The 12,501-nt window shown below is 33.2% G+C and overlaps 1 protein-coding gene across 6 annotated transcripts in view; it reads left to right on the forward strand.

The window, feature by feature from the left end:
- Nucleotides 1-12,501, forward strand: part of LOC118202950 (uncharacterized) — an 81,925-nt gene that overhangs the window by 62,334 nt on the left and 7,090 nt on the right. For 2 of the 6 annotated variants that reach the window (XM_085811907.1, XM_085811908.1), the window contains exon 2: nucleotides 7,235-7,477. The gene's annotated coding sequence lies outside the window, so the exon portion shown is untranslated. The other 4 variants (XM_035375166.2, XM_035375169.2, XM_035375167.2 and 1 more) reach the window with 3 other exon arrangements.

Genomic DNA, 12,501 nt, shown 5'->3' on the forward strand with positions numbered 1-12,501 from the left:
GAATGAATCGCTGTGAGTCAGATTCTGCAGGCTGTACTTCGAGGCGCCGTCCTTTTAAGGTGCCAGTTACCTCAGGTTTACCTTAGGTTTGCTTGTTTAAGTTTTTTAGGAATTTATCCGCTTTTGGGACGTCATCTACGACTATAATAGGTACTTTATCAATTCTGTTCGTTTTGGGGTTGGAGTTTCGATTTCTATTTGCGGTAATGGTGTCACTCTTGTTTGGTTGATCTTTTGGGGTGGTAGTGAGCTGAGTGGCTGATTCATCTTCGTTGTCCAAATGCATGTCATCTATTTGGTTCTCGAATTGTTTATATCGATTGCTGGTTTTGAGGAAAGACTCCTCATCGGAATCAGAATCCGTTTGTCTATGGCGCAGTCCAAATTTCTTCTTTGAAGCCACTGGTGGATTGAAGTGTGTCGCAGAAGTTTTTAATCTCTTTAAACTGTTTAGCGAGTTTATCGTTAGAGCCTTGTAATTCGTTTTTTTAAATTTCCATCTCGTTTTCATGCATACGTAGTTGATTAATTGCTTTTACAAGCAGAAAGTTTAGTTCTTTTTTATCATTAGCGTACATAATCTCATTTAGGTCTTTACGGATATCTTGGATATCTCCCACCAAGGATCTGGTAGTTTTGACGTCATTAGATAAAACAATTTGTGACTTAATATTTGGATAACGTTGGGTTCATCATTGAGATGCCTCGTGGGAGGATTTTATGAGTTTGGAGGTGAATTTTCCATGTTTGTGTTATTATTAGTTAAATTTGTGTTTGTTGTGTCATATTGCTTGATCATGTGAAGCAAAAAGGTTGGAATAAAATGGCCTAACTAGAGGCCGTACCCGAAGGTACCCTTATCAGTACGGTGTATAAAGAGAATCAGAAGAAAGAATAAAATACGACCTGTTTTATCCAGCAAAAAAGAATGCAGCAGTGGAGGCAAGGCGACGCTTCTGCGAGGCGAAAGCGAAAGAAGAAGCAACACTAGGCCCGTGAGTCGAGGTCGATGAACTCGGTTCAGCGGCGGTGTGATAGCAACGTCAAGGACACGGAGAGCGAAAAGATAAAACGTCTAGCTCCGAACGCTGTCCCAGCCCGGAATGATGGTGCCACAGTCGGCACGCAGAGCCTCATCAGCGGCACGTGAATAAAATATCATTTCCTTAATCAATAATCACAACAAAATGGTACTATGTAATTTAAATAAGTGTTTCTGTTTGTTCACTTACTTACTTATCTCCCCCAGAGGAAGTTATTAGCTCTGATAAAGTGATTGGAAGCGATATTGATTGAAAGTATTTTTATACTTGCAAATTTTAAAAGTTAATTGAAGAAAACTTCCCAGGAGTTTGGGACCTTGTCGTGGTCTGGGGTTCCTCCTCCCAAGAAAGGAGGTCTAATCCAAACTCCACTTAAAGTTGTTCAAAAAGGGATGAAAATGTGCAGACAGACACTGTTGTTCAATCGGAACTTATTGAGGAGGCTCGCTCACTTAATAGTGAACTAGAAACGTGTCTAGAAGATGCCTAGAAGAGTTACAATACCTCTTCATAAGAGGATTTTTAAAGCACAAGAAGTGATATTTGGTTACATTGTTTCACAAGCATTGGAAATAGAGAATCTGAAAGGAAAATTAGAGGTGATAAAGAAACCACAACCTTTATTAGAAAAGTCCTTTGCTGAAATTGTTCAAGAACAAAGAGTTGAAAAGAAATTGACTCAAGGATAAATTTAAGAACAAAGAAGAACACGTGGCGTTGTTATATCCCAAGGTGAAAGGGGGTTCATCAGAAGAAGTGAAAATAAATGCGGTTGAAGCAATAGACCCGGTTCAATTAAAGATTGAAATAAGAAATGTTAGAAAAATTAACAACGGAGGAGCTGTATAGAATGTGTAAATAAAGAAAAAGTTGATATTTTAGAGGATGAAATAAGATCAAATATATTGTTGAAAGAAGATGTTGAAATAAAGGCTCCAAAAAAGAAATATTCAAAGATAATATTATTTAATATAGAAGCTGAATTAAAGAAGGAAGAGATCCAAGAATCAGTGATTAGACAAAATCACATTTTTGATAATGGAGGCTTTGAACTTTTGTTTTCAATTAAAGCAAAAAATAATAAGTTGCACTGGGTGGCTGAACTTCAGCCTGCTAAATTTAAATCTGTAATAAATCACAGGAAAATTAATTTGAATTAGTTCCGAATATCAATTAAAGAGTATTTGAATGTTCTTAGGTGCTTTAAGTATTAAGAATTTGATCACTTTCATAAAAAAGTATAAAAAATCAGATTTGTGCTAGATGTGCTCGAAAAGGACACAATCATTGGGATTGTAAGGAAGATCCAGAATGTATAAACTGTATAGAAGCAAATAAAAAATATAAACTTGGGTTAGATTCTAGACATTCTAGTCTAGATAAAAATTCTGAATGTCTAAAAAGACAATATGCTTTATTGATTAGAAGAACCGATTATGTTTAATGGTTCTAATAAAAAGAAAATAAGCAAAAGATTTGTATTTTTGTTAAATTTGTAGTAAGTTATCAATATGATTTTTCGATATTATTGGACTTGTAAGAAAAGAATGTTTATAGTCTCTCTGTTTCTTTTATAAAATAGTTTTTGTTAACTAAGACTATGATCCAATTATCTTATGAAATACAAGTTGTATAATTGATTGGTTAAAGTTTTGTGATCCTAAATAGGATATATTCTGTTTATGTAAAATTTGTAAATTTTTGTATAAATGTAAAATCAATGATTTGTATTTTTTGATTTTTGATTAATAAAAAGATATTTGTTGGCGCGGTTAATGGATCTTTAGGCCAGTAGCGAGTACAGTATGGTGGTTGAATTTAATTTCAATAAAATGTTTCAATAAACCCTGCATATACCGTAAGGTTTGAAGGATAGATAACCAGTCTTAGAGCCTAAGCCTAGATATAAGATTTTCATATATCGCCATAGAAATGATATACATATTTATTGACCCAATTTATAACGTTTCAATTGTTTGGGCCAATCATATTTCTTGTTACATGGCAAAGAATACGCCAAAGTTGAAGCAGCTAATGTTTTCTAAACGAATTCAAATTTATTGCAGACTGCAGGTGAGTTTTAATACTTTCCTTGTTAGAAAGATTGTAGTTTTCAGATCTAAGCATTTTGAGGTAACTTATGAATAATTCAATTTTAATATCATAAACGGAATGTACAAATATAATGTAAAAACTACAATTTGATAATATAGCAAAATACGAAAACTTAGGTAACCAATCTTATTCACATGCGCTCAGGCAAAATAATCCCAATAAAGCCAAAAAGGAGCATATAAAATCTAATGTTTAGCAAAGAGATGTTCGGATTAACAGTTACTGCTGTCCCCTGTTCATATTTGAATCTGCAGCCATAGATTGTTGATTCGTGAAAATCTAAATCCTTGCTATTGGCTAATAATGTTACCACTTTTTAGTATATGATCGATTTATAATAATGCTTCTCTTAAATTTTTGTACTTTTCTATACTCCAGGTCTTGAACCCTAACATCCAGCAAAAAAGGCAAAATTAAACATTGATAGTGGAAGATCATTTCAAGAGACCTCGACAGAATCATTTAGCACAATAGGAAAGCCTTATGCATTCTGTGCGGGGAAAGTGTTGTGTGTCGCACATCTAGTGTCAGACGGCGCTTTAACACCAACCACAAGATTGTCGCCGAACTTGATGAAGCTGAATGGAAGGTGTTTATTGAAGGAAAATTGAGCAATTATAATCACCAGAAAGTTGGTTTTTGCCGTTATCTTTCTAAAACAAACCATCTAACAACGACCAGCTTTCAAATTTCACTATGCCTGTCAAAACATGGTAAACCGCTCTCCAATGGGGATATAATCAAACAGGTTTTGGGTACGCGGCCTTTTCCCCTAAGGCGTTGTACGAAAGACTTCTTGGAAATCTTATCACGCGAGCTTGCTCTTGGAAAATTTGATTACATCTGGATTATTTCGTTTATGATTCCGCTTTTGATAGTGTTTTCTTCAGTTGTGGTGAGCTTATAAGTGCTTCCCTTAGATCATTTTCGATTATTTGAAATGGCGAGAAAGTAATTTCCTCCATTAACCTCGGATGATGAGCGGTTGCTCGTCACCTAGTGGCGGGACTGCCCGACGAAATTGTGAAATTCGCGAAAAAAATTAGATAAGGACTGGAATGAAATATTGCTAAAAGATACGATTAATCATAAGGAATATTTAAAACTTCTGAATTATGTGTCCACAATCCGTACTGAAAATCAAACCCTGGATGGTGTGTTCGCTGTTTTCAAACCGGGCTTAATGCCTGCTAGCATGGACCATTACAAAAGGGAAAGGGCAATCTGTGAAGGATTACTCATATTATCCGAAGGTAAGTGCAAAGCATTCGGTGAAGTACAACCTGATTATGTTAAAATTGATAATAGTATTTTGCGTGCTATGCCTAATAATGTATCTTCGACTGATGGAAACGCCATTAATAATGCTAATTCTAATGATACTAAGGTTATGGATGATGATTGTATTATTACGAATGAAAAATGTATTCCCAACCCACCAATTTCTGATAGTGATGTAAATACTGTGACTTCCAAAACCCCTATGCCTAAACGGCCGTCCAAAAAATCATGTAAATGCCCCATAATACAACATTTAGATGCTGATGGCTTCACTTCGCCCAAAAAAATGCCCGACCAATCTAAGTTAATCAAAAGTAACGTTGAAATCCCTCTAAGCAATAAATTCAACAATTTACCCAAACATTTTGCAGATAATAACGAAAATGTTAAGGAAACAGAAATTATTGATGTTGTCGGGGGTCCAAAAATTAAGCCCATAATGGCTAAGCTTGATATCAAGTACTCAGAATTTCTGAAAAAACAATTAGACAGGAAACTGAATTAAACTTCGCGAGTAAGGTTTAGGGAGAATTCCTGAAAATCTTCACTAAAACTGAAGATGATCACAGAGGTATCACTAATTATTTAGACCAACTAAAAGTGGATCACTGCCTCATTACAAAGAATTATGAACGACCAGTAAAGGTAGTCGTAAGAGGTCTTCCGATAGATTGTCCCATTGATGACATTTGCGATGAACTACTATTTAATTTAGGATTTAAAGTAATGAAGATAATCCAAATGCACAGACTAAAGACTAAGGAGCCCATGCCACTATTTCAAATCCAACCAGAAAATGTTCCAGGGGTAGAAAAAATTTATGGAATGAAATATCTGTTACCTTTTCTGTGTAGAATTTGTCGAATATAAAGTGAATGGAAGTGTTGTGCAGTGTTATAACTGCCAGCACTTCCATCACAATTCGGATACTTGCAAACTCAGACCGCGTTGCGTCAAGTGCGCTGGCGATCGTAAGACTTCTGAATGCATAAGTGCTGCAACTGTTTGGAAGAGGGACATACCGCCAATTTCAGGGGTTGTTCCAAGTTCCCTAAACCTAACAAAAACAATGCTATCTTCAATCGAATAATGACAAAAATGCAATTAGAAAGCCCATAGAAACTAAATATTCTCAGGTCACTACCCCCATAACACAAGACATCCTCAGGATATCCTATTTAAGTCGCACTGTCCCGGGAAACAGTTAGGATATCCTGAGGATGTTGATTCTCAGATATCCTGAGGACTTCTTAAATCAACATCCTGAGGATATCCTATTCAAGTCTCATTATTCCGGGATATAAGAAGATCTCCTCAGGATGTTGATTTTAAGATATCCCGAGGACTTCGTAAATCAACGTCTGAAGGATGTCCTGTTCAAGTCGTAATGTCCCGGGATATATGAAGATCTGAGGATGTTGTTTCTCGGATATCTTCAGTACTTAATCAAGAATCGAAATCTTACCCTATGGATTACTATTCTGCATATGAAAATTTAATTGTTATGCTTACACTTATTTTTATCTTGTATATGTTGGCTGTAAGTAATAATATTTTCAAATTTTTGTTGTTGTTTCACAGTGATCAGAGCACTTTCTTACAAATTATAGGCACGTGTTTTCAGCCGTTTTGAGTTTCATATTGAAAGTGTGTTTAAGATTAAATTCTAATTGCTACATAATATATTTTGTAAACACTATTATAGATATTTTGCTAATGTCTTTGAACCCAAATACTATTTACGTTACAGATTTGCTCAGAAAATCTTTCACGAAGACCTATATCCTATGAGCAGATGGGCATGATGGGCATGATGTACTATGCTTTAAGTAAATAATCCTTCAGGCTGCAGAGAATGAAACCGCTAAACTCTAGTAGTTCGACAGGATTCAGATCCTGGGGAACGAACAGGCTGCGTGAGATTTTTCATGTTTTTCCCATTTTTTATTGATTGGCGTATAAAAGAGCCAATCTCTCTTAAAAAAGCAAATTCGTTAGTAAAGACATTACTTTCCCTTGTTAGATTGCCTCGAGTGCTTTGCCACAGATCTTAAATCAGGCTAATCATTTTTTGTTTTTAATTTCCAATGGCTGGCACTAGCCGTTAGAGGCAAAGAACATTACTAAGCCCGGAAGTGGTGGTCACTTTATTATGAGGGTAACAAGATGGGCCATCGTTGCCTCCTATGAGGGTACAGACAATTTACATCCGTGCCTTATCTGGCATTCGAACTTGGGCTCTTCTGTACGGCAATCAGTCACTAACCACTTACCCGTCTCTGCGGCACTAATCTGAAATAATGTAGCATTAAGTTGCTTGAGAATATGGCGCAATTCGGGATATTAAGGCATGCCTGAACCCTACACTTACTAAATCAAGTTATAAAAGTATTCTATTAAATTCATCCAAGATTTTAGAGCAAAACTTATTGCTGAAAGGATTTAGAATCAAAAATAGTTCCATTAGCTAGGTTTTAGCATAGAAATAACTACACTTTAAAACTGCAAAAGAAAAAAAAATACTTTTTGATCTCTTACACTATTATATTAGTAATGAAAAATTTTTTTAACAAACGAAATTTTAGTTTACCGACGCAGTTAAAAACTAGTCTGTACGAGGTTTAACTTGCTTTAATTTGAACTTATAAATAGAAGAATAATTTTATTGGGCATAATTTATTGCAGAATAATTTCATTGCAGTTTCTTTGTTCATTTTCTGTTAAGTTCTTTAATAATGAGAATTAGTCTTTTAAAGCGACTGAGGTAAGAAGTAACTTATTTTTCCTCTCTGTAGTAGGAACAACGAGATAGTATACTGGTAGAGAGCGTATTGCAACCTTCAACCGGTTCCAACATTAGTGTCACGTGACTGCTGCGCGAATTCCGAAAGTCCGGAAATACTTTACATTGCTTTCTATGGGACGAAAGACTGCTGCTCTGCTTGGTCACATAAAATTTAAGAAAAAATGGTTATTCGCTGCAGCGCCTACGGATGTAAAGAAAGTTTAGTGAAAGGAGGACTTGTAACTTTTCATAGGTAAGTTAAAACTGCATGATTTATTATTTTATTTTCAGTATTTTTGTCATTTTACTATCTCTGTTAAATTGGTTGGAAAGTTTCAGCCATATTGTATAAGAAAACTGCCGCCGTATATGACATTTTCAGCATGTATTATTAGCATCAAAATGTATTAAATACTGTGACACTATTTACTGGAATCTCCCTTTACAAATAATTGAATTTTATATGTTTTTTCCGTGTATTCCGTTGAAATAGAAAGCTGCGCCAATTGGCGTTAACCTTTTTTCGCCAAGTCGTACGCGTTTTGATTTCATAAACAATTACTGCCTGCGATAAAAAAAGAAAAATGCTATTATTTGCATTAAATTATTGAGAAAAGATTGTGCGATATGTTTACTTTGTTAAAAAAAAAGCTGAAGATCTTGATTCATGCAACATTGAACATAAAGATTTAAACAGCATTATTTTAAAAATCAGATTACTTTTATAAAGCTCAATGCTTTATCATTATTTTCTATAAAATCAATTAAAATAAAAATAATCTGGATTATAATTCTGGGTAAAATCCTAGTACACGGTGCAGCCTTGGCGCGACTTTGAAAATTATCATCAACACCAAAAATGATCCAAAGAACGTCTATATATATATATACTATACACTATATACTATGTGTGTATATAACATAGCATATATACTATATACATAGTATATACTAAGTTTAACTATATATTTTCTTTGAATGACCCGTTAACTACTCATCGCAATGTCCGGTTTTTACTGCTCATCATAAAGTCTCCAAAAGTAGCCAAATCCCGTGTGCACCGGATACTAGGATTAAACCTATTTCTGTCTCATCTACGATGCTGTTAGAAATTTATTGTAATTGAAAAAATGTGATGTGAAAAACTTACCATATTTTAAATAGTATTAAAAAAAAAAAAAAAAAAAAAAAGGAGAGTGAGAGAATTTTTAACTGTAATATCGTTTTGATCCTAATAATAAATACTGAGTTGAAGTTTGTTACCGTTGGATGCATATTCAATATAAAATATTTGTTATAGTTAATAAGATGTATTGATCCCCGCCATGACATACACATGAGTGTGGAAATCAGTAATTAAGATTGCATTATTTTGTCCCAGTAATATAATCTCAAGAAAAGAGAGTGCATTATTTTGTTCCAGTAATATAATCTCAAGAAAAGAGAGGCAATCAATGGCATAAATACATATAATACAATGTGATTTTCTTTTTCTCTTTAGGATGCAATGCATTAAAATTAAACGAGATTTTTTTTACCTTCTCAAATATTATAACAGTAGTGCAATTAATTTTTTAACGTTATTCAAAATTAAAGTTTCCATCTCAATTTTTTATTATTTATTTTAGATTTTCTTCCTAAAATTATTTAACCTAAACATCTTAAACAATGGTGCAAATAATTTAAAGCGATTATTAAAAATATAGATAAAATATTCAGGAAAATAGGGGTTTAAGTTATATCCAAATATAATTGTAAAAAATCGAACAACCTAATTCGAGGCCGTTGTCTGCTGACTGCTAGCAGACGGAAATAAAAAGCACTACCTGCCATATCAAAAGCGGGCCAAACTAGCGATGAACAGCCTAAGCTATCACTCCCCAAGAGCGTCAAGAGCATTATTCACGTGGTATATGTTGGAGACACCCTAGCAGACGAATTCTCTGTGGGTGAGCCGTCTACCTGTTATATGAAGTCGTTGAGTAGGAAAATGAGGTTTAAGAATGGGAAGAAGTAACATTAAATTCTTACTCTCCTCAAACCTCACTTTGCTACCTCTTTAACCATACAAATATTCGGTCTTTGCTAAACAAAGCGCGAAAAAAATATATTCAGCGCTCTCCAATCTTATACGTTATGCCAGCAATGCTACATGATTCCTCATAATTTAACAATAATTACTGCTTTATTAATATATTTGTAACATCCAGAAAATGCAAGAAAAACGTTTCTTCAAGGTATATAACTCAAAGTTAAATATTGTTATGAAAACTCAAAATTAGATAACGGATTAAATAGATGTTCAAATCCATGAAACCGTTTCGCCCTAAAAAAAGGTTTTGCATGCACGGCCTGAGAAAAGTTTAGTCTTTTATTTGCGGGCAGAAAGACTTAAGTTGGCCTTGCTGAAATAAAATTTGAAAACGTTGTTTCTTTTGGTGTTTAGGTCGGTATATAGTGGCTCTTGCTCTTAATATAATGCAGTAAATATCATATACCTTACTGATAATATATAATTCATATTTACTAAGAAATATGTGTTTGCTTAAGACAGAGAAAATAGTTTTGAATCCTCCCCGAACATGCTACCACAATACTCGTACCTTTCAACCATGTAGATAAGATTTATTAATCAGTAATATTATTTTAAGAACTGGGAATTCGCATTAATACTGAAACGCTTTATATTTCATGTATGCGTGTCATTGTACCAGACATTTAAAATTTGAATGCGTAGATGATGGTAAGTGTAGTTTTGCTTTAATTTATGAAACTTGATATATAGTTTCGCATAGGAGTTTCAAATACAGATTCCGGAATGAGCTATCGTGTATTAAATAGATTTTCAACCTTCGCCATGTATGTACAGGCTTTCATTACACGAGTTATGGGGGGAAAATATGTAAAACCTAACATTAACCTTTTAATCTTTTGATTTGATAAAAAATCGCAAGAATTATAACATTTATTAAAGGAAAATTCTGATATAATTCATTTTCTCTAATTTTTATGTTTTAGAATTATAAATTGGAAAAATAACATTGGCTTTGTAAATTGAAAGCTAAATTGTTTTCCAGCAAAATTGCCATAAATCATCGAAACTATATGGCTGATTGTTAGTAATAATACTAAGAGAGAAATTTCATATGTATATGAAATCTAATAAAGATTATCAATTGGAAAAAATCAAAACAAAAAGAAATTGAATATTTAATTTTTGATATAATCAGTATAAAAAAGTCTAAATCTTACCTTCCCTACATTTGACCATTTCTACCTGACTTATAGAACTTCCTGCTATGTGGATATGTCCTGTATTGCATATTTTCAGTGCTGACATATATAAACTCATGCAATTTTATCTTCCATGAGATCTCAAAGTAAAATTTTCTTTAGTTAATTAAAATTTTTCCTTTTCTTCCTTTCTGTTTGTTCTAAATGGAATTAACTGTAAAATTGCTTAAGATGCATAAAAGTTTCAGCTGCATTCTGTGCGAGTAAATTGATTAACGGGTAAAAAATCTTTTTTTTTTTTTTCCTTTTCTCTTTTTCTTTCTTCCCCCCCTCCTAAATTCTTTGCTTTGAGGATGACATATTATTATGAGAACTGAATTAGATGTTTTCTGAATTTTTGACACAAAGATGTTAGAAAGTTCACTGTCATAGATGTCAGATAATGAAAGGTAATATAAGAAATATATTATAAGTTAAACATTGAGAAAGATGGAGGAGAAGAATTATTGCAAGATATGTGATGAAAATGGTGCAAGTCATATAAATTTAAAAGTCTTTTGGCGGCTCTGTTTGTTATTTTCTAAAGAATTTATAAGGAATATTTCCAGCAGTAAGAATAACATTGTTGAGAGGAATTCATTAGTACCGTAGTTTACTGACTGGTTTACAGCTGCCAGAATTATAAGCAAATCAATGGAAGATCATTTTTTATGTGTTTGGTAATACTGAAGGCTAAGGATTATGGATTTCTTTCCTTTAAAAATACAGGTAACCCTAGTATAACACGGTAGATAGGTTCCTAGAAAATGCCATGTTGTATAAGACCCAGAGGCAGTATAAAAAGGTAGTTATGTTCCAAAAACTTATTAAAAATAAATACTTTTTTAATTGCACATAATTAACTTATATTTTATTAAAAATATATATTTATGTATAACACAAAACAAAAAATATTGCATATTTTAATTTAATGCAAATTTAGTTTAATAAATTTCTTCTTTGTCATTACTCAGTATAATTAACAGAGAACATTTTTTCAATAGAATGAGATCGCTTTCACTTTCAGAATTTCTTTCTTCATTTAAAGTTCTGGCATTTTCTTCCCTCTTTAAAAAAATTGTAATTTTACTTTGCTTGCTAGTTCTTACCAGGTCATTTTAAATTTCTCGATATAGAGCTAGAAAGTTTTGCAGCTCCCTTTTGAATTTTCGGCTTATTTCAGCAGAAGGGTCTGCATTCAAGAAAAATGACTGGGGATTTTCGGCTAAGCTTAGGCCTTTTAATTATTAACTGCACAGTCTTCATCAGTGCTAGTGTCCTCAGAATCGATTTGATTTACAGCTTCGGATGACATTTCCATAAAGTCTGCTTCATCAATTTCTTCTTCCACTAATAAATCTTGAATGTCCTCATTAGCCATATCCAGAAAACCAGAAAATCTACAATATCCAGAAAACCTTAGCTTCATTGACTTAGCCAAGTTCATAATATGCCACCAATTTCATTTTCTGATGATTCATGCACGTTTTGTATTTCAAATGAAGAGGTCCATATCTTCTTCTCAAATCTGTTTGAATTAAAAGGGCAATGATTCTTTGCTATCGGGAGAATCTTGGAGTATCAAATTTTTTAACTGTCAGTTTTGCCTATTTTTTTCTGATTTAGCAGGAAAAAAGTTTATACTTGATCAGTTACTAGTAATTCAACTTCTGTTATAGAGTCCGGAGAGCTTTAATTCTTTTGAACGAATGTGGTATTTCCAAAGGTGTAGACAGTCAGTTTTTATTTCCTTACGACTTTGATGTTTTATTTGTTAGCCAACTCGCAAGTTCAAAAATTTTTCATACTCTGGCAAACACTGTTTCCTTAGCTGTTTTAACTTTTAGCATGCAAGTCTGTAAGATTATTATGTTATTTATACTTTGTGAAATGGCTGGAATAGTTTCTTCATTCTGTTGTTTGGTTTGTGTATCATTTTTCAAAAGTGATGAAATATCCTTTTTGCCAGTCACTGTATTTTTAACTGTTGAATTGGATTTAAAA

The sequence above is a fragment of the Stegodyphus dumicola genome, chromosome 2 (assembly GCF_044657685.1).
Source record: "Stegodyphus dumicola isolate Sdum_Otavi_A_Nest chromosome 2, ASM4465768v1".
In the NCBI taxonomy this organism is placed as follows: domain Eukaryota; kingdom Metazoa; phylum Arthropoda; class Arachnida; order Araneae; family Eresidae; genus Stegodyphus; species Stegodyphus dumicola.